Raw genomic sequence first — 19,440 nt, 5'->3', positions numbered from 1 at the left:
TACTATGTGCCAGGGAACCATTGTGTGCTTGTGTCAAGACCAGGAGCACCATGGTTTCCCACCACCCCCATTGCCAACACATGATTCAGGCCCTGTTATGAAGAGAACAGCCTCCTATAGGAATCAGGTACTCATGTTAGTGATAAGTGTGTCACTTTACCCAGAGTTTTCTAGGTACTCCCAACTTCTGGCACCTCCAGATGGAGCCAACCTGGTGAACCCATGGATCTCCTGACCATCTTTCAGAGGCCTCAGTCCATTTTGGCTGTATTCCCACTCTTAACCCTTCTTCCCTAGAATAGATCTTCCCATCAGGCATGTTTCCAACTTTGGCCCAGCAATATTCTTCCTCTTCTTCCCCACCCCTTACCAATCCAAATCCTTCCTTCCCTCAAAATCTTTCTTCAGCCCCACTTTTTCCAGGTGGAGGAGCCTGGCCAGTTTTCTAAACTCAGGTATCCTTTAGAAGTTAGTTTGAGGAGCGCCTGGGTGGTTCAGTTGCTTGAGCATCCGACTCTTGATTTCCACTCAGGTCATGATCCCAGGGTCATGGGATCGAGTCCCCCCCCCCCCCCCACCATGGAGCCTGCTTAAGATTCTCTCTCTCTCCCCTGCCTTTGCCTCTCTGCCCCCTCCTTGGTTCTTTGTGTGCACACACATACACACTTTCTCTCTCACTCTCAAATAAAAAAATAAAAGAAAGTTTGAATTTTTCAAAGAGGAAGGGATTCTCATCTTGTCCTCAGGTCTTCATTTGATAGGTGAGGAAGCTGAGGCCCAGAGAAATAACAAATGGGCACTAGGCTGGCTCAGATAGTGGAGCATGTGACTCTTGATCTCAGGGTCCTGAGTTTGAGCCCCATGTTGGGTATGGAGATTACTTAAAACTAAACAAAACAAAACAGGGTCCACAATTGACCCCCATCACTGTATTTTTCCATGATATGAGACTGATGATTATTTAAATAATCTTTATTACTTTCATGATGATAAGAACAATACATGCTTATCGTTGGACAGTTAGAAGCTACATAATAGTTTAGAAAACAATTTGAAATCTGGAGAACAAGATTATTATTTCCCTCTAGTCTCTTTGTGCATATTTTAAAAATCAAAATTGCCAAATAGTCTGAATACTCCTTTCTTCCCCCCTTAAATTTGTCATGAATGTTTCTTTTTAAGTTCTTTAGTCATAATTTTTTTTTTTTCAAGTTAGGCACCACACCCAACGTGGGGCTCAAACTCACAACCCTGACATTAAGAGTCGCATGCTCTACCAACTAAGCCAGCCAGGCACCAGTCTTTAGTCATAATTTCTAATAATTGCTTAACTGCTATTAGGTATGCCAGAATTTCATCTCTTGTTATTAGACATTTGCATGATTTCTATTTTTTTTTTGCCTTCTTAAGAAACACCTTATACAAGGATTCTTAATGCCTCAGAAAGTTTTCTGTGTGACCAGACCTTAAGCACGTTTTTTTAAAGATTTTATTTATTTATTTATTTTTAACTTTTTTTTTTTTTTTTTTTTTGAGAAGCAGAGAGAGAGAGCACAAATGGGTTAGGAGCAGACAAAGAGGGAAACACAGAAACTGAAACAGGCTCCAGGTTCTGAACTGTCAGCACAGAGCCCGATGTGGGGCTCGAATTCACAAACTGCAAGATCATGACCTGAGCTGAAATCCGCCGCTTAACCAACTGAGCCACCCAGGCGCCCCTTAAAGATTTTATTTTTAAGCAACCTCTACACCCAATGTGGGCTCAAATTCAGAATCCCAAGATTAAGAGCCACATGCTCTTCTGACTGAGCCAACCAGGCACCCCCAGACCTTAAGCACTTTAGGGACAGCAACTTATTCCTCTGTATATCCTCAATAACCCCAGGATTGGAAGACTGTCTGGCCCCAAAGAGATTTGGAGATCATACAAATGCAAAGCTTCTACCCAGCCTGGCATGCGTACCCATTGATGCTAACTTGCGGTTGATGCAGATGGGGCTGAAAAGAGGAGTTCGGGGTGTACAACTCTGGCAGACTGCCTTCTTTCTCTGTCTTACCCAACTGTGACCTAGTAGCCCAGAGTCTAGTAGCCTTTTCAGCATTCCCATCCTCTCCACATCACCTCTAAACTTCTCACATTTCTGTTCCCTTTGCCTGGAACCATCCCCCTTTCCCAACTTCCTGACCTTCCTGAATGTTCTCAGAGTGCCTTCTCTGTATCCTCGTGAGTCTGGAAATCCTGGGAATCCCTTGTCTTTCAGTCTTACCTACCACATGGGAAAATCTCTGACTCTGAGAAGTGTTCACAAACCCTGCTAAGTGAATAGAGCCCCCCACCCTGGATCTCTGCAGCCACCTGGCCTCCAGGAGAGAGCTCCATGAGTGGTGGGCATTTGCAGTAGTAGGTGTTCAATAAACCTTTGTGGAAATGGTACTGGGCCATTCCTGGGGCCTCCAGGTTATCTGACACCTGTGGCCCCTTCTCTCTGATCTACTGTACAGACATTATCATTTGTTTCATTCTTAGGATAAGGAAAAGAGTCAGATGTCCTCCCTCTTGAGAAACACTGCCTGGGATCTAGCATCCTGAGGGTGGGCCTGGCTACTTCCAAGCAGGCCTCCTATTCTAACTCCACCTCCCCTACCATCAGGAAAGCCTGAGTAATAAGGCATGTAAAGAAGGTGACCTTGAGGCCCAAAGGCTAGGATGTATCTTAGGTGTATTTTTTGGCATTTATAGGTTTAAACTCCACTTGGGTGCAAGAGGTCTCAGGAAGGGAAGGGAGCAGGATGCTGTCATTTATAAAGTACCTGCTTCTTCCTACCCTAGGCAGTGAATATGCCTTCTCATACAGTCCTCGCATTGTTCCTGCTATCCCTAGTTATAGATTAGAAAGCAGGGGCTCAGAAGTATTGGGGGAACTTGCCTAGCTACTGGTGGATGGCATGGGTGGTACAAGAAGCATGAAGCAGCCCTATGATGGGATTCTGATTTGGTGACCTTGGACAAGTTCCCAGCTAAGTATCAATTCATCTGTAAAATGGGGAAACTAGGGGCGCCTGGGTGGCGCAGTCGGTTAAGCGTCCGACTTCAGCCAGGTCACGATCTCGCGGTCCGTGAGTTCGAGCCCCGCGTCAGGCTCTGGGCTGATGGCTCAGAGCCTGGAGCCTGTCTCCGATTCTGTGTCTCCCTCTCTCTCTGCCCCTCCCCCGTTCATGCTCTGTCTCTCTCTGTCCCAAAAATAAATAAACGTTGAAAAAAAAAATTTTTTTAAATAAAAAAAAAAAAAGGGGGGAAACTAATCCACAACTTCAGGGATGCGTTACATAAGACAAATAACCTCATGGTAGATTCTTGGGGGTTGTGATTATTGCTGGTGGTCCTACTGCTAGTTTGAAGGCCAAGGTTAGAGTGGTGCAGATCAGGACCAGAGATCGGGTCATTTCAGCCCTAAGTGTCTGAGCTCTCTCTTTCTCCTCTTGCCTCCTTTATTCTGGGCCACATAGTAACATGTATCATAGGTTCAAATCCAAGGCAAACAGTATTCCCAAAATACCTGTGCCAGATGATCTAAGTTTGAATCCAGGCGACGATAGCAACCTGTATGACATGGGCAGGTAGTTTACTTTCTAAGACTTAGTTTTCTCATAGTAAAACTAGAGATGCCTTTGGCTTTCATGAATATTATCCAGGCTCGCATGAGTGCTAAATGAAATCCTGGTTCTGGAAGTTCTCTGATGGTCTCAGAGCTGTAGGGCAACAGGAGGAGAGGTTATAAAATCAGCAAAGGAATAGAACCTAGAACTTCACTTCAAACCAAAGAGCAGCATCTCCCTCACTTCCAAAAAAAAACAAAAAACAAAAAACAAACTATTTCTTCCATCCCCACATGGCTGAAAATTAGGGGAGGACATCATCCCTGAGGACAGGGATGATTTTTTTGTTTGCTTGTTTGTTTGTTTTTGTATCTCTGAATCCTTAGGACCCAGCCCAAGTCCTTGTAGAAGGGGTTCAGTAATGAACATTGAATGAATGGAAGGCTTGGGTTACCATGGAAAAATCCCTGAGAGAAGTACTTTTATACTAATATGTCAATGACTACCTTTCTTCTCCCAAGATGGGAGAGAGAATGGGATGCCAGGAACCTGCAAGGAAAGCAGAAGATTAAAAAATAATGATCAGAAACCCAAAAGGGGTGTCTTGGCAGACCACAGTTTCCTAGGCTGTGCTCTGGGCTCCCGACTTAACATCCTCCCTTTCAGCAGCCAGAGCCCCTGCCCCAGTGCCAGTTTCTACCAGACCACTGGCCAGTGGCCTTTGCAGATGGGGAAACTGAGGTTCAGCAGCTGAAATCCCCTAAGGTCACACAGTATGGTACTGAATTCATACTTTCTATTTAATGCCAAAAGCAGGTGGCATAGACATTTTCTGTTTAAGAAAAAACAAAACTAATCAAAGGTAATTTCTTGTAGAGTCCTCAAATTTTATTACCCAGAAAGTCTATGTTTAAAAAAAAAAAAAAAAAGAGTTTTGGCAATGATTACATGGTACTTGCTAAACTTTTACCGGCTTTGAGTCCTTCCCAGGGAACCAAAGGTCACTGAGAATGCCTCTCTGGACTGCCTCCCTGCCTGTCACTGGCCTCCTAGAAGCTGGGAGAGGACCCTGTGGACCAGACAAACTCTGCAGAATTGTCTGATATGCCTGGGAAGCTGACCCCACTAGGCAGTTCTCAGAGAGAGAGCAAGGGGCTGCAAGTAGGAATGGTTGCACTTGACCGGGGTCCAGTAGGGCACGTGACAGTTTTGGGGCTCTGCATGGGGTGGAGTAGAGCGGGCCAAGGAAGGAAGATGAGCTGGCATCACATCACCACTGAAAGTGACAGTGAGGCTTCTGTGCCCTCCATCTTTGCTATCTTTTTTGCCTTCCCAAAAGCTTGCTGCACTCATTTTCTCTAGGGCCTTAGGAATTTAAGAAGGCTGTAGGAGGAGAGGGCAATGCTTTGCCCAAAGGGATGCTTTCCCCGTCATGGGTGTTAAGGCATTGCAGATCATGGAATCGACGTTAGAAGGGACCCTAGAGGTCATGCAAGCCAGGGGACCTCACATGTGGCTGCAGACCTGAATCGTCTTTGGAAAAAGACACATTCCTGGGAACCATATGAAAACAACTACAGCTAAATCTCTGGGGACAGATCTTGGGACTCTCATACCCTCACAATTAGAACCCAGGACTCAAATCTAGTCGATTATATCAAACACTTGAATCTCTACCAAAAGCTAATCCAGCCTCTGCCTGAACTTGGGAAGAAGCAACTCATACCCTCCACCTCAAACTGCTCACTGCATTGCTCCACCTCCAGCTCTACTCACAGCAATATTGTTATCACGTGATGATTAGTGATCATTCACATTTGTCACGTACTTGGCCACTCACTGACCCCTTAGCACAGACGCTAAGCTTCCAAGTTCTAGATTGAGACAGGCCTGGGTTCACATCTTGCGGCACTTTACATTTTGTCATTTTGGGCACAGTGACAAAGGACTCTGAGCCTCAGTTTCCTCATCTGTGAAATGAGGACACTTTGTGTGGAATCATGTAACAGTGCTTAACACCATGCTTGGCATTATGTCCTGTCGATTAAAAAGTTGTTCCTCCAGGTAAACCCAAATTCTGTCTCCCTGTGTCTCCACCCAACTCCTCCACATATATGGCCCTGGGCTCCATGGCTCCGTAAAGCAAACCCATGCTCCCTGTCCCTGGGAAGCCCTAGGCAGACAGCAGGCCCCTTTCCCAGCACCTGGCCCTGACTCCTGTCCCCTCACACCTTGTTTGGCCCCTCTTTTGAGAGGTTTGGCTTTAGAGATGATGAAATTGTGGGAGGAGGACTGCTCAGCAGGCCAGGCCTCTAAGAGTTCCTTGAGCATGTGGGGAATCAGAGCATCTTATGTGAAAGGGGCTGTAGAGAACAGTGATCCCAGGAGAGAAGAGATTGTCTCCTGCAGTCTGCAAGTGTAAGGCCATTAAACTAGGCAGCCAGCTGTGGGGCAGGCATAGGCCCAGGCACAACACATCACAGCTGGCCAAGTAGATGATTTCTCCTTATTTTACATTTGAGGCACAGAGAGGTTAAGTAACCTGTATAGTGATGCACAGCTGTAACAGTCAGACCTGGGATTTGATGCCAAGTCTTCCTGTACACCATACCCAGAACTAGAATGAAACAGAGCAGTGGCATTTGAATTGAGGTCTAAGTCCAAAATGCATTTTTCTTTCAGAAATTATCTAGATAAATATTTGCTCACTCCTTACCTAACAATAACCCTTTGCATTTTTACAGTATGCTTTATTTTTTTCCCATTATGTACACCTTCCTTTTTTTTTTTTTTTTTTTTTTTTCTTTTCTGGGGTGGGGGAAGTGCTGATATTTGCTCATGGGGCTCATGGCATAAAATTCACAAGGTACAAAAGAATACTGAAAACAGTTTTCAGTTCTTCAATTACCATATGACCCAACAGTTGCACTCCTAGATACGTACCCCAAAGAATTGAAAACAGGTATTCAAGCCAAAACCTGTACATGAGTCTTCATAGCAGTGGTATTCCTGATAGCCAAAAAGTGGAGACAGCCCAACTCTCCACCAACTGATGAACAGATAAACAAGGTGTGGTACATCCCTAAAGTGGAAAACAAAAGCCATGACGAGAATCAGCATGGATGAACCTCAAAAACATGCTAAGTGAAAGAAGCCAGACACAAAAGGTCACATACTGTATGATTCCATTTATATGAGATATCCAGAACGGGCAAATGCATAGAGCCAGAGAGCAGATTAGTGGCTGCTAGGGGCTGCGGGAGAGGAGATGGGAAAGGACTGCTAGTGCATATGGGGGGTTCCTTTCAGGGCGATGAAAATGTGGAACTACATCGAGGTGATGGTTGGACTATATGGAAATTGTACATTTTAAAATGGTTCAAATGGGGGCACCTGGGTGGCTCAGTCGGTTAAGCGCCCGACTTCACCTCAGGTCATGATCTCACTGTCCGGGAGTTTGAGCTTTGCGGCAGGCTCTGTGCTGACAGCTCAGAGCCTGGAATCTTTTTCGGATTCTGTGTCTCCTTCTCTCTCTCTGCCCCTCCCCTGCTAGCATTCTGTCTCTCTCTCTCTCAAAAATAAATAAATAAACATTAAAAAATTTTTTTTAATAAAATGGTTCAAATGGTTCATTTCATGTTATGTGAATTTTACCTCAACTTTATAAAAAGAATATTGAACATTGAGTCTCTCCCCCCAATCCTATCCCCTAGCAACTGGCACATGTTCCAGAGATATTCTGAGCATTTCTAAACATTTGTGTGTATAGTTTTTCATATAAATGGCAGCATGTTGGATACGTCGTTCTGTACCTTGTTTCTTCTACTTAACAGATTTTGGAGATTATTCTACGTCAGCACGTACAGACTTGCTAGGCTCTTGCTTTTGACATCTTTATACTGTTCCATTTTCTAGATGTGCTCTGGTTTATCTAGCCTGTCTGTTCCCTTTTGATGGAAACTTAGATTGTTTCCAGTATTTTGCTATTTCAAACAAGGCTGCTGTGAATAGCCTTGTACATGGGTCATTTCACACATGCCTCTATCTGCAGGGATTTCCTAGAAATGGAATTACTGGGTCAAAGGGCATGTACATTTTAATTTTTCCAGTTGCAAAAATAATGCGTATTTGTTATACAAATTTCAAACAACTCTGAAGCTCATGGGCTAAAAAGTGAAAGAAGCTCTCCCCACAACCCATATCCTCCCTCTCCTTCGTCTGCCTCCCTTTTCTGTGCACTTCCTCCTTGGCTTCTGGCCTGCAGCTCTCAGAGCCTTCCCTGCCTGACTGATTCTGGGTCTCCCCCTCCTCCTACTCACCCCTCCCCCCACCTCCTCCTTCCCTTATCCCTCAGTAGAGACTTTCTCATCTGTCCCCAGGGCCTGGGCTGGGACTTAGGCTCACAGTCAAATATAGCCTTTACCACCAAACCTACCAAGAGCAGGTCCCTGGCAAATGTTTTTAAATCATAAAATGTTCAAACCAAAAGATTAGGGGCTTCTCACCCAACCCTCACATTCCACCTTACATAGGAGGCAACTGAGTCCCAGAGAAGGGAAATGTGGCTCAGTGAGTGGGTTTACAGAGCCAGGAAGAGAAGCCACATTGCCTGACACCCTGTCCAGGAGTCATTTCACTAATTTAGTAAACAATTATTGAATACCATGAAAGCCCAGTGGGTCAGGCACTGTTCTAGGCACTAGGCTGTAGCAATGAATGAGATAAACCTCACATTATGCTTAGGAAGATCAACAAAAAACAAGTAAACAAAATATTTCACATGGTGGTAAGTGCCACGTGAGAATAAAGAGTGACTGGAGCCCAGGAGTTTTAATACCCAGGGTGGTGGTATCTGAGCTAGAACCTGAACGACAGGAAAGAGCCAGCTAAGCCAACACATGCAAAGGTCCTGAGGTAGGAAGAATATTTTTGTATTCAACAGACAAAAAGAAGGCACTCAGGACTAGTCACTTAGGGCCCTGGAGGCAGAGTGAGGTCATTCTTCAAATCTATAAGGTCAGCTTCAAACCTCTGTCCCAACCATTCCTCCCAATAGCTCAGCCTAGAGGACACAGAAGGGGATCCTTGAACCCTTGCTGAATGAATGAATGAGTACTGTGTGTTAAGGTGAGTGAAGAAGCACAGAGGTGTGTTACAGCATCCTTGAACAGACAGATTCAAGCCCCAGGTTACTAGCTGCGTGCCTTAGGGCCTGCTGTTGTTTACCTGTAATGGCAGCCAATTCTTCATGGACATTGTGAGCTATACAGTTACATCTGTATGCAAATCTGCCCTTGTAGCCATAGTGGAAAAGCAGCCATAGACAATACAAAAACAAAGGCATAGCAGTGTTCCAATAAAACTTCATTTGCAAAAACAGGCTGTGGGCCAACTCAAACCTTAGAGAGTGCTTAAAATGTACCAGGTACTGGGGTACCTGGGTGGCTCGGTCAACTAAGCATCTGACTCTTGATTTCAGCTCAGGTCATAATCTCATGGTTTGCGGGCTCAAGCCCCACATCAGGCTCTGCACTGACAGCACAGAACCTGCTTGGGCTTCTCTTTCTCCCTCTCTCTCTCTGTTACCCCCCCCCCCCCCCGACACACACACCCAATAAACAAACAAACAAACTTAAAAGAAATGTACCAGGTACAGTCCTAAGAGCCTTATGTATATTAACACCTATATAATGAGGAGCTCAACAGATAAGTTGTTCTGTAAGGACAATGTGAAGGACCTTGTGAGGCTTTTGTGGGTCCTCTGGATGGATAATCCTGGAGACCCTTTCTGCCTCAAACTTTGTCCAGGTGGTAGTACAAGGAATTGTGGAATGACATTGGGAAGGATCTGAGAGATAGAGTGGGAATGAACCAGAGACTTCCAGAGTGGATGGCTCCCCTGGGACAGGGGACCTAGCTGAGAAGGGTCTGTAGTGTGTGAGCTCTAGACAGTTGTCTTCCCAGGAAAATGTAGCCCCTGGAGGGCTTCCTTTCCAAGTGAATGGCAGAAAAAGCCTAGCCTGGGGTGTAGCCCTGCAGGAACCCCCTCAGTCCTGTCTCCTAGTAGTAGGGTGCACATCTCTTCAACTCTGTGCCTCCACTGTAAAATGAAGGAGTTGGCTTAGACTCATTCTTTACAACTACAGGCATTTATGGGTACCTACTGTATGCCAAAGACTACATCGGACTTCACCAGCAGTGAAGCAGCCTCAAGCACAAAGAACTATGCCCAAGCAGAATGGGAGGCCACAGCACTAGAGCTGGACCCTGAAGATGGGTAGTTGGGGCATTCCAGGCAGAGGAAAGGACATGGGCATAGAAAAACTCAGAGTATGCAGAGCCTTGTTTGGCTGGAGTGTCAGGTGAACAGAGAGGAGCTCTAAGGACCAAGGCAAGAAGTAGAATCGGGTCCACGGGTTGTTAGGACCGTGGTGGGAGCTAGATCAAGGGTTATCAACAGGTGACAAGTGCAGGGCCTTAGGGGTCGGGAAAGAGACAGCACTGAGCCTTGCAAAGCTTTGTGGGAGGGGAGTAGGAGGGGGGGACAGTGATACCTGGGGCCTGGGTGGAGGGCACCAGGGGCAGGACAGAGAAGAAAGTGGGATTTGATAGGACATTTGTCTCTCAGGCTGGAAATGGGAGGCTAGCTGGGGACAGATTAAGGAAAAGCCCACCCAATATGAATGGCAGGCAGTGGCTGCCTTCGCAGAGAAGAGGTATTAGTAGGTGCTGCAGGAAGCAAGTTCCATTACTCCCCTTCCACCCCTTAACACTATTCTGGGAGGCCCACAATGCACATTAGCATGAGAAAAAGCTCAGAGGGGGCATTGAGATACAGGTTTAGTTGATTTTACTGGCTGCTTTGAGTCCAGGGGCTCATTGAGGCTCACATGTGGACTTACTGGAAGAACATTCCAGACAAATTAAATCTAAGCAGGCATCAAAAAGATTTAACCATGGGGGCATCTGGATGACTCAGTTGGCTGAGCATGCAACTCTTGACCTTAGGGTCCTGAGTTCGAGCCCAACGTTGGGTGTACAGATTACTTAAAAAAAAAAAAAAAAAAAAGGATTTAACCATCTGACAAAGTTGAGTTTATTTTTAATTTAAAACAATTTTTTTTTAAGTTTATTTTTGAGGGAGAGACAGAGTGAGCAAGGGAGGAGCAGAGAGAGGGAGAGAAAGAATCTCAAGCAGGCTCCACACTGTCAGCACGGAGCCCGATGTGGGGCTCGAACCCACAAAGCATGAGATCATGACCTGAGCTGAAACCAAGAATTGGATGCTTAACTGACTGAGCCGCCCAGGGCCCTGAATATATTTTTTAAATGTTTTGAAGTAAAATAGCTTCGGTTAGAGGGATGGATAGAGTAAGCGTGCTGCTTAAAACAACCTGAGCCTTGCCGGTCTCTACCGGAACCCATCTCCCCATAACATTCTAACCCAAGAGGTTGGGGTTTGTTATCCCTGTTCTAGATGAGGCAGCTGTGGCTCAGAGAGGTTTAGAAGCTGCTCCAAGATCACACAACAGGAAAGTAGGGAAGCCAGGACAGGACTGGAACCCAAGTATCTCTGATCTCTGATTCCTTGCTCTTAACCTGCAGGACATGCAACCCACCAATTACATTAACTCTTCAAAAGTCGGGATTAAAAGTTAGTTAGCAACGGGGGCGCCTGGGTGGCTCAGTTGGTGGAGCATGCGTCTCTTGATCTTGGGGTCCTGAGTTCGAGCCCCACAGTGGGGGTAGAGGTTACTTAAAAAGTGAAGTTAGTAGCCACATTAAACCCATGGTTGACACAACAGTCAAGTCCCCCTTTGCCTCCCACCGCATCAGTGCAGATGGCCTATCACCTGTCCTGAGCCCCCAGCTCTTTCAGAGCTGCTGGCTGTCCTGAGACACTGAAGCTGAAAGAAATGGCAAGGTCTCAGGCCTGGGAGCTTGGTGGAAATGGGCAAACTGAGAAGAGGAAACAATTTAGCAGGATGATTTTAGTTCATTTGTAATCAGACAGACTTGGATCCACCACTTACCAGTTATGTGACCTGAGACAATGAATCAACTGCCAATGAATATACTTCCCACAATTGGAAAGTGGGGATAGTAGCAGTACCTACCTCACAATGTATATGAAATAAAATCAGTACTGTGTGTAACACACTGAGCCCAAGGCCTGTGTATGTACGTAGCAGCATTCTTTGATCCTTAGAATTGATCCTCAGGTGGTTGGGGTGGGTCTCTTGAGGTTTCTTTGGCATTCTGCAGGACTTTCTTTGGCATTCTTGGCATTTTGCATCTAAGATTCCCGCAACCTGTTGGAGCTGCTGGATAAAGGTTCAGGAGAGTGAGTGGAAACCAGCCTGGGAGTCTGAAGCAAAGCTCAAAGGTGGTCTCTGGGTATTTGGAGCCAGGGTAGAGGGCTTCTGCACAGGAGCTCAGAGATGCTGCTACCTGAACTTTTTTCCCTTTTCAATCCCTGCTAAGCACTTACCCAGCAAGCTCCCTCCTCCCTACACTCCATTTGAAATCAGCCTTGGAGAGAGAGAGCAAGTCAGGGCTCTCCAGTCAAAACACTAGAGGTGACATCTTGCTCTGTCAAGCTGTGTGAACTTGGGCAAATCACTCAATCAGTGTCTCTCATTGGTAGTTTCCCCATCTGTGCAATGGGATGTATAATAATACTAATCCCAGGGGAGAGGTTGAGAAGGTGGGTCTACATTGTAAAGAGAGGATACGAAAGCACTTAGTAAACTTTTTAAAAAATGTTTATTTATTTTTGAGAGAGACAGAGCACAAGAGCATGTGTGCAGGCAGGGGAGGGGCAGAGAGAGGGGAGAGAGGAACCCAAGTGGACTCTGTGCTGACAGCAGCGAGCCTGATGTAGGGCTTGAACTCACAAACTGAGATATCATGACTTGAGCCGAAATTGGATGCTCAACTGACTGAGCCACCCAGGTGCCCCGAGCACTTAGTGAACTTTAAAGGCCATGCAAATGCTGGGCATAAATTTCCTCACAGAGCTGATACTGGCACCTCTTCCATGAAACCTTCCGAGACAGCCCAGTTGGAAGTGATTTCTTCCTCCACTGATCTCCCACTGCTGCTCACTGGAACATTACATATATACACGCTGCCCCTATCAAGAGACACAATTCTGAGTACAGAACAAGCCAGGTGTCCTGAATTCCAGCTACTACCTTGGTAGTTTCTCTTGGCACTCCTCTTGTGGTCTGTCCACCAAGCACTTTCCTAGCACTTGTCCTGTTCTTTATCTGTAGATTTTAAGACCAGTCAGGTTCATCCTTTGTGGCTCTGCCACCTGACCCCATACCTTGGTGCATGTTGGGGCCCTTAACCCAAATGGATCAATACAGTCCTTCCCTGAGAATTTACATTTGGATCTGTGATTGACAGGGAGTTAATTCAGCATCCTGAGTAATTAAGCCTGTAACATACAAAACTCAGAAGCTGGTAGCTTTTCTTTTCTACCATGTCGATGGGGAAACAGGGAAAGCTGTGATCAGAGAAATAAAGATAAGGGATAGGAAAAAGTCCTCTGGGATCCATGGGGCTCCATGACTTTCTGAGTCTTCCTTCTAGTAAAGTCCCTTTTTGGCTTAAACTAGCACTTATAGTTTCTTTTTCTTTCTTTCTTTCTTTTTTTTTTTTTTGAAATTAAAAAAAAATCTTTATTTATTTTTGAGAGAGAGAGATAGAGCATGAGCAGGGGAGGGACAGACAGAGAGGGAGACCCAGAATCTGAAGCGGGCTCCAGGCTCTGAGCTGTCAGCACAGAGCATGATGCGGGGCTCAAACTCATGGACCTCGAGATCATGACCTGAGCAGACAGATGCTTAACCCGACTGAACCACTCAGGTGCCCCAAGCACTTGTAGTTTCTATTACTTCCTGAACTTTACAGAAAAAAAGCCTCAGAAAGGCTTACCACCATGCCTGGGGTCACATAGCAATTTAGCAGCAGAGACATCACAGGAACAGCAGGGAGCCTGCTTGGGATTTTCTATCTCCTTTTCTCTTGGCTCCTCTCCTGCCCGCCCCCCCCCCACTGCCCCCCCCCCAAGCTGCACATGTGCTCTCTCAAAAATAAATACACATTAAAAAATAGTGTTTTAAACATTAATCAAGGTGTAATTGACATACAATAAATTGCACATTGTAAAGTACAGTTTGGGAAGCTTTTTTCCCCCCCTTTTTTGAGAGAGAGCACTTGTGAGAGGAGGGCAGTGACAGAGAGGGAGGGAGGGAGAGAGAATCCCATGCAGGCTCTGCACAGTCAGTGCAGAACCCAATGCAAGGCTCAATCTCATGACCCTGAGATCATGACCTGAGCCAAAATCGAGAGTCAGATGCTTAACCAACTGAGCCACCCAGGTGCCCCATTTGTAAGCTTTCATGTAGATATACATTTGTGAAACCATCATCACATTCAAGATAATGAACATAACCATCCCCCACAAAAGTTTCCTCCTGTCCCTCCTTAATCCCTCCAGCTCCCTGCTGACTGTCACCCCAGGCAACCACTCAGCTGCTTTCAGTTACTATAGACTAGTTTGCATTTATAGAATTTTATATAAATGGAGCCATACAACATGTACTCTTTTTTGTCTGTCTTCTTTCAGTCAGCTTAATTGTTTTGAGAGTCGTCCATGTGGTTGTATATCTTAATAGATCCATTTCTGTTGCGGAGTAGTAATCAATTACATGGATATATAACAATTTTTTAAATTTACCCATTGATGTACATTTGGGTTATTTCCAGGTTTTGACTATTGCAAATAAAGCTACTACGAACATTTATGTGTAAGTCTTTATACAGAGATAAATGCTTTTATTTCTTTTGGATAAATACCTAGAAGTGGAATGGCTTCGTCATTTGGTAGGTGAATACTATGCTTAAGTTTTGCTGAGCTGTTGTTCAAAGTGGCTATACTATTTTACATTCCCACCAGCGGTGTATGAAAGTTCTAGTTGCTTCACATCTTCACTAAACCTTTAGTTTCAGCAATTTTAATTTTAGAAATTCTGGGGTGCCTGGGTAGTTCAGTAGGTTAAGCGTCCAACTTTGGCTCGGTCATGATCTCATGGCTCATGAGTTTGAGCCCCACGTGGGGCTCTGTGGTAACAGCTCAGAGCCTGGAGCCTGCTTCAGATTCTGTGTCTCCCTCCTTCTCTGCCCCTCCCCCCTTGCGCTCTGTCTCTCTCTCTCTCAAAAATAAACATTAAAAATAATAATAAAAAAATAAAGTGGTAACCAAGAAGGGTTTAAATTTTTTTTAGAAATTCTAATAATTGCCTGTAATTTTAACTCTTAGGTCTGTCATCTATTTTGAGTTAGTTTGGGCATATATATGAGGTGTCAGTCAACTTTCTTTTTTTGTGTGTAGCTATGAAAATCCAATTGTCCCAGCGTCATTTGTTGAAAGATTATCCTTTTCCACTTTTTAAAATAGATATAGGGCTATTTTGATTATTTACCTCTTCTTGGGTTAGCTTTCACGCTTTGTGTCATAAAGAATTAGTCCATTTCATCTCAGTTATTGAATGTATTGTCATAAAGTTTTTATGAATCATGTCAAGCACATTTTCATGTGTTTATTGGCCATTTGTGTATCTTCTCTGGAGAAATGTCTATCCAGATCTTTTGCTCAATTTTTAATTGGTTTGTTTCCTATTATTATTTTATGTTTATTTATTTTGAGATAAAGAGAGCGTGTGCACATGTGAGTGGCGGGGGGGGGGGGGGGGGGGGGAGGTGCAAGGAGGAGCAAAGAGAGAGGAGAGAATCCTGAGCTGCCTCCATGCTGTCAGCGGGGAGCCCGAGGTGGTGCTTTACCCCATGAACTGAGAGATCAAGACCTGAGCGGAAATCAAGAGTCAGATACTTAACTGACTGAGCCACCCAGGCGCCCCTTTTTACTATCTCATTGTAAGAGTTCTTTATACTGTATACAAGTCCCTTATCAGATATATAGTTTGCAAACATTTTCTCCCACTGTGTTTTTTCCCTTTCTTTTAAAAAAAAATTTTTTTTAATGTTTATTTATTTTTGAGACAGAGAGAGAGACAGAGCATGAATGGGGGAGGGGCAGAGAGAGAGGGAGACACAGAATCAGAAGCAGGCTCCAGGCTCTGAGCCATCAGCCCAGAGCCTGACGCGGGGCTCGAACTCACGAACCATGAGATCATGACCTGAGCTGAAGTCAGACGCTCAACCGACTGAGCCACCCAGGTGCCCCTGTTTTTTCCCTTTCTTAAGAGTGCCCTTTGAAGCACAAAACTTTTAAATTTTGATAAAGTCTATTTTATCTGATTATTCTTTTGTTGTTTGTGCTTTTGGCATCATATTTAGGAATCCTTTGCCTAATTTGGGAGTTACTCCTATGTTTTCTAAATAAGAGTTTTATAATTTTAGCTCATACATTTAGGTATTTGATCTGTTTTGAGTTACTTTTTGTATATGATATGAGGTAAGGTTTCCAACTGCTTTTTTTTTTTTCTTTTGTGCACATGACTGACTATCCAGTTGTCACAGCACTATTTGCTATAAAGACTATTCTTTCACAATTGGTCTTTTCACCCTTGTTGAAAATCAATTGACCATAGACACATGGGTTTGTTTCTGGACTCTCAATTTTATTCCACTGACCTATATGTCTATCCTTATGCTAAGTATCACACTATCTTAAATTATTGTTGGCTGCTTTGTAGTAAGTCTTATTTTATGTTTTTTAAGTTTATTTATTTTGAGAGAGAAAGAGCAGGGGTGTTTGGGGCCCCCAGGTGTCTCAGTCAGTTAAGCATCTGACTTTTGATTTTAGTTCGGGTCATGATCTCATAAGTCGTGAGTTTGAGCCCTGCATCAGTCTCCGTGCTGACAGTGTGGAGCCTGCTTAGGAGTCTCTCTCTCTCCCTCTCTCTCTTCCCCTCTCCTGATTGTGCTCTCTTTCTCTCTCAAAAACATTTAAAAAAAGAAAGAAAAAGAGTCAGCCACTTAACCAACTAAACCATCCAAGTGCCCCTGCAGTAAGTTTTAAAGTGAAGAAGTATAGATCCCCCAACTTTGTTCTTAATTTTCAAGACTGTTTTGGCTATTCTAGGCCCCTTGCAATTTGAATATGAATTTTAGCATCAGCTTGTCAATTTCTACAAAGATGCAACTGGAATTCTGACAGGAATTGTGCTGAATCTGTAGATCGAATAAATGGGGCGTATTGCTATCCTAACAATACTCAGTCTCCTGATTCATGAACATGGGATGTTTTCCATTTATTTTGATCTTTAATTTCTTTCAATAATGTTTTCTGAGTATAAGTTTTTCATTTCTTTTATTAAATCTATTCCTAAGTATTTTGGTATACACTTTTGCAGCATATGTACTATTCCTAAGTACTTTGTTCTTTTCGATGCTATTATAAATGGAATTGTTTCCTTAATTTTATTTTCAGATTCTTGATTTATATATAGAAATACAATCAATTTTTATATACTAATCTTTCATCATGTAAACTTGCTGAACTTGTTTATTAGTTCTAATAGTGTTTTTTTTGTGTGTGTGGATTCCTTAGGACTTTCTATATACAAGATCAAGTCATCTACATATATAGTTGTATGTTCTTCCTTACCAATCTTGATTTTTAAAATTTCTATTTATTGCCTAGTTACCCTGACTAGAACTTCTAATACAATGTTGAATAAAATTATGGGAGCAGACATCCTTGTCTTGTTCCTGATCTTAGGAGGAGAGCATCAGTCTTTTACTGTTAAGTATGATGTTAGCTGTGTAGTTTTTTTTTTTTTTTTTAAGTTTATTTATTTATGTTGAGAGAGACAGAGATAGTGTGAATGGGCAAGCAGCAGAGAGAGAGGAGACCGAGAATCCCGAACAGGCTCTGTGCTGCCAGCAGCAGAGCCTGATGTGGGGCCTGAACACATGAACTGTAAGATCATGACCTGAGTTGAAACCAAGTGTCAGATGTGTAACTGACTGAGCCACGCAGGCTCCCCCACAGTGCAGTTTTTATAGCTGCCCTTTATCATGTGGAGAGAATTCCATTCTACACCCCCCCCTTTTTTTAAATGAATGGGTATTGGATTCTGTCAACTGCTTTTTGTTTTTTTTCTACCTTTTGAGACAATTATGTGCTTTTTGGTTTTTATTCTATTGATAAAGTTTATTACATCAATAGATTTTTGGAAGTTAAACTAACCTTGCATTCCCAGAATAAATTCCACTTCACCGTGGTATAATTCTTTTTATATATTGTTGGATTCAGCTTGCTAGTATTTTGTTGATTTTTGTCTCTGTATTATTATTTTTTTAATTTTTAATGTTTATTTATTTATTTTTGAGAGGGAGAGAGCACAAGCAGGGAAGGGGCAGAGAGAGAGGGAGACACAGAATCCAAAGCAGGCTCCAGGCTCTTAGCTGTCGGTACAGAGCCTGACGCTGGGCTTGAACCCATGAACTGTGAGATCATGACCTGAGCTGAAGTCAGACGCTTAACCAACTGAGCCACCCAGGCGCCCCTTGTCTCTGTATTCTTAAGAGATATTGGTCTGTGGTTTTCTTGTGATCTCTTTGTCTGGTTTTGGTATCAGACATAATAAAATGAGTTGAGAATTGTTTCCCTCTCTTCTGTTTCCTGGAAGAGTTTGTGGAGAATTGTATTCATTCTTCTTTAAATATTTTGTAGAATTCCTCAGTGAAACTATCTAAGGTTGTGGGTGATTTCTTAAATTAATACTTCAATCTCTTTACTTGTTATAGGTCTATACAGATTGCCTATTTCTTCTTGAATTGGTTTCAGTAGTTTGTTTCTTTCTAGGAACTTGTCCATTTCATCTAAGTTATTAAATTTATTGGCAGAAGGTTGTTGATAGTATTCCTTATGCTTTTATAATCCTTTTTATTTCTGTAAAGTTGGCAGTAATGTTCCTTCTTTCATTTCTGATTCTAGTGATTTTTCTCTTTTCTTGATCATTCTAAGGGTTTGTCAGTTTTGTTGACCTTTTCAAAAAACAACTTTTGGTTTATTGATTTTTCTCTATTTTCCTATTCTCTATTTCATTAATTTACACTCTAATTTTTACTGTTTCCTTATCTCTGCTTGCTGTAGATTTAGTTTGCTCTTCTTTTTATGGTGTCTTAAGGTGGAAGGTAAACATTTTAGGTTGATGTTGTATTTTTTATTTCTGTATTTTATTTTTATTTTTTGTTTATTTTTGAGAGAGACAGCGTGCACACACACACACACACATGTGAGCTGGGGAGGGGCAGAGACAGGCTCTCCGCTGATAGCAAAGAACCTGATGTGGGCTTGCACTCACAAACCTTGAGATCATGACCTGAGCTGAAGTCGGACGCTTACCCAACTGAGCCACCCAGGTGCCCATTATTTTTATTTTTTCAAGTTTGTATTTGTTCCTTTCTTTAAGTAATCTCTACACCCAACATGGGGATTGAACTCACAACCCTGAGATCAAGAGTCACATGCTCTTCTGGCTGAGCCAGCCAGGTGCCCTTCTTTCTGCATTTTAAAAATGTGGCTCCACTATTTTCTTGCTTGCACAGTTTCTGACCGTAATAAATCCATTAGCCTTATTTATATTTGTATGTAATATGTCTTTTTACTCTGGCTGCTTTTTAAAAAATTTTTTTTAATGTTTATTTATTTTTGAGAGACAGGGAGAGACTGAGCATGAGCAGGGGGAGGGGCAGAGAGAGAGGGAGACACAGAATCCGAAGCAGGGTCCAGGCTCTGAGCTGTCAGCACAGGGCTGGACATGGGGCTCAAATTCACAAACCGCAAGATCATGACCTGAG

This window comes from Prionailurus bengalensis, chromosome B3 (genome assembly GCF_016509475.1).
Source record: "Prionailurus bengalensis isolate Pbe53 chromosome B3, Fcat_Pben_1.1_paternal_pri, whole genome shotgun sequence".
NCBI classification, from domain to species: Eukaryota; Metazoa; Chordata; class Mammalia; order Carnivora; family Felidae; genus Prionailurus; species Prionailurus bengalensis.
The sequence above is the reverse complement of the archived record's forward strand: the minus strand, read 5'-3'. Positions refer to the sequence as shown.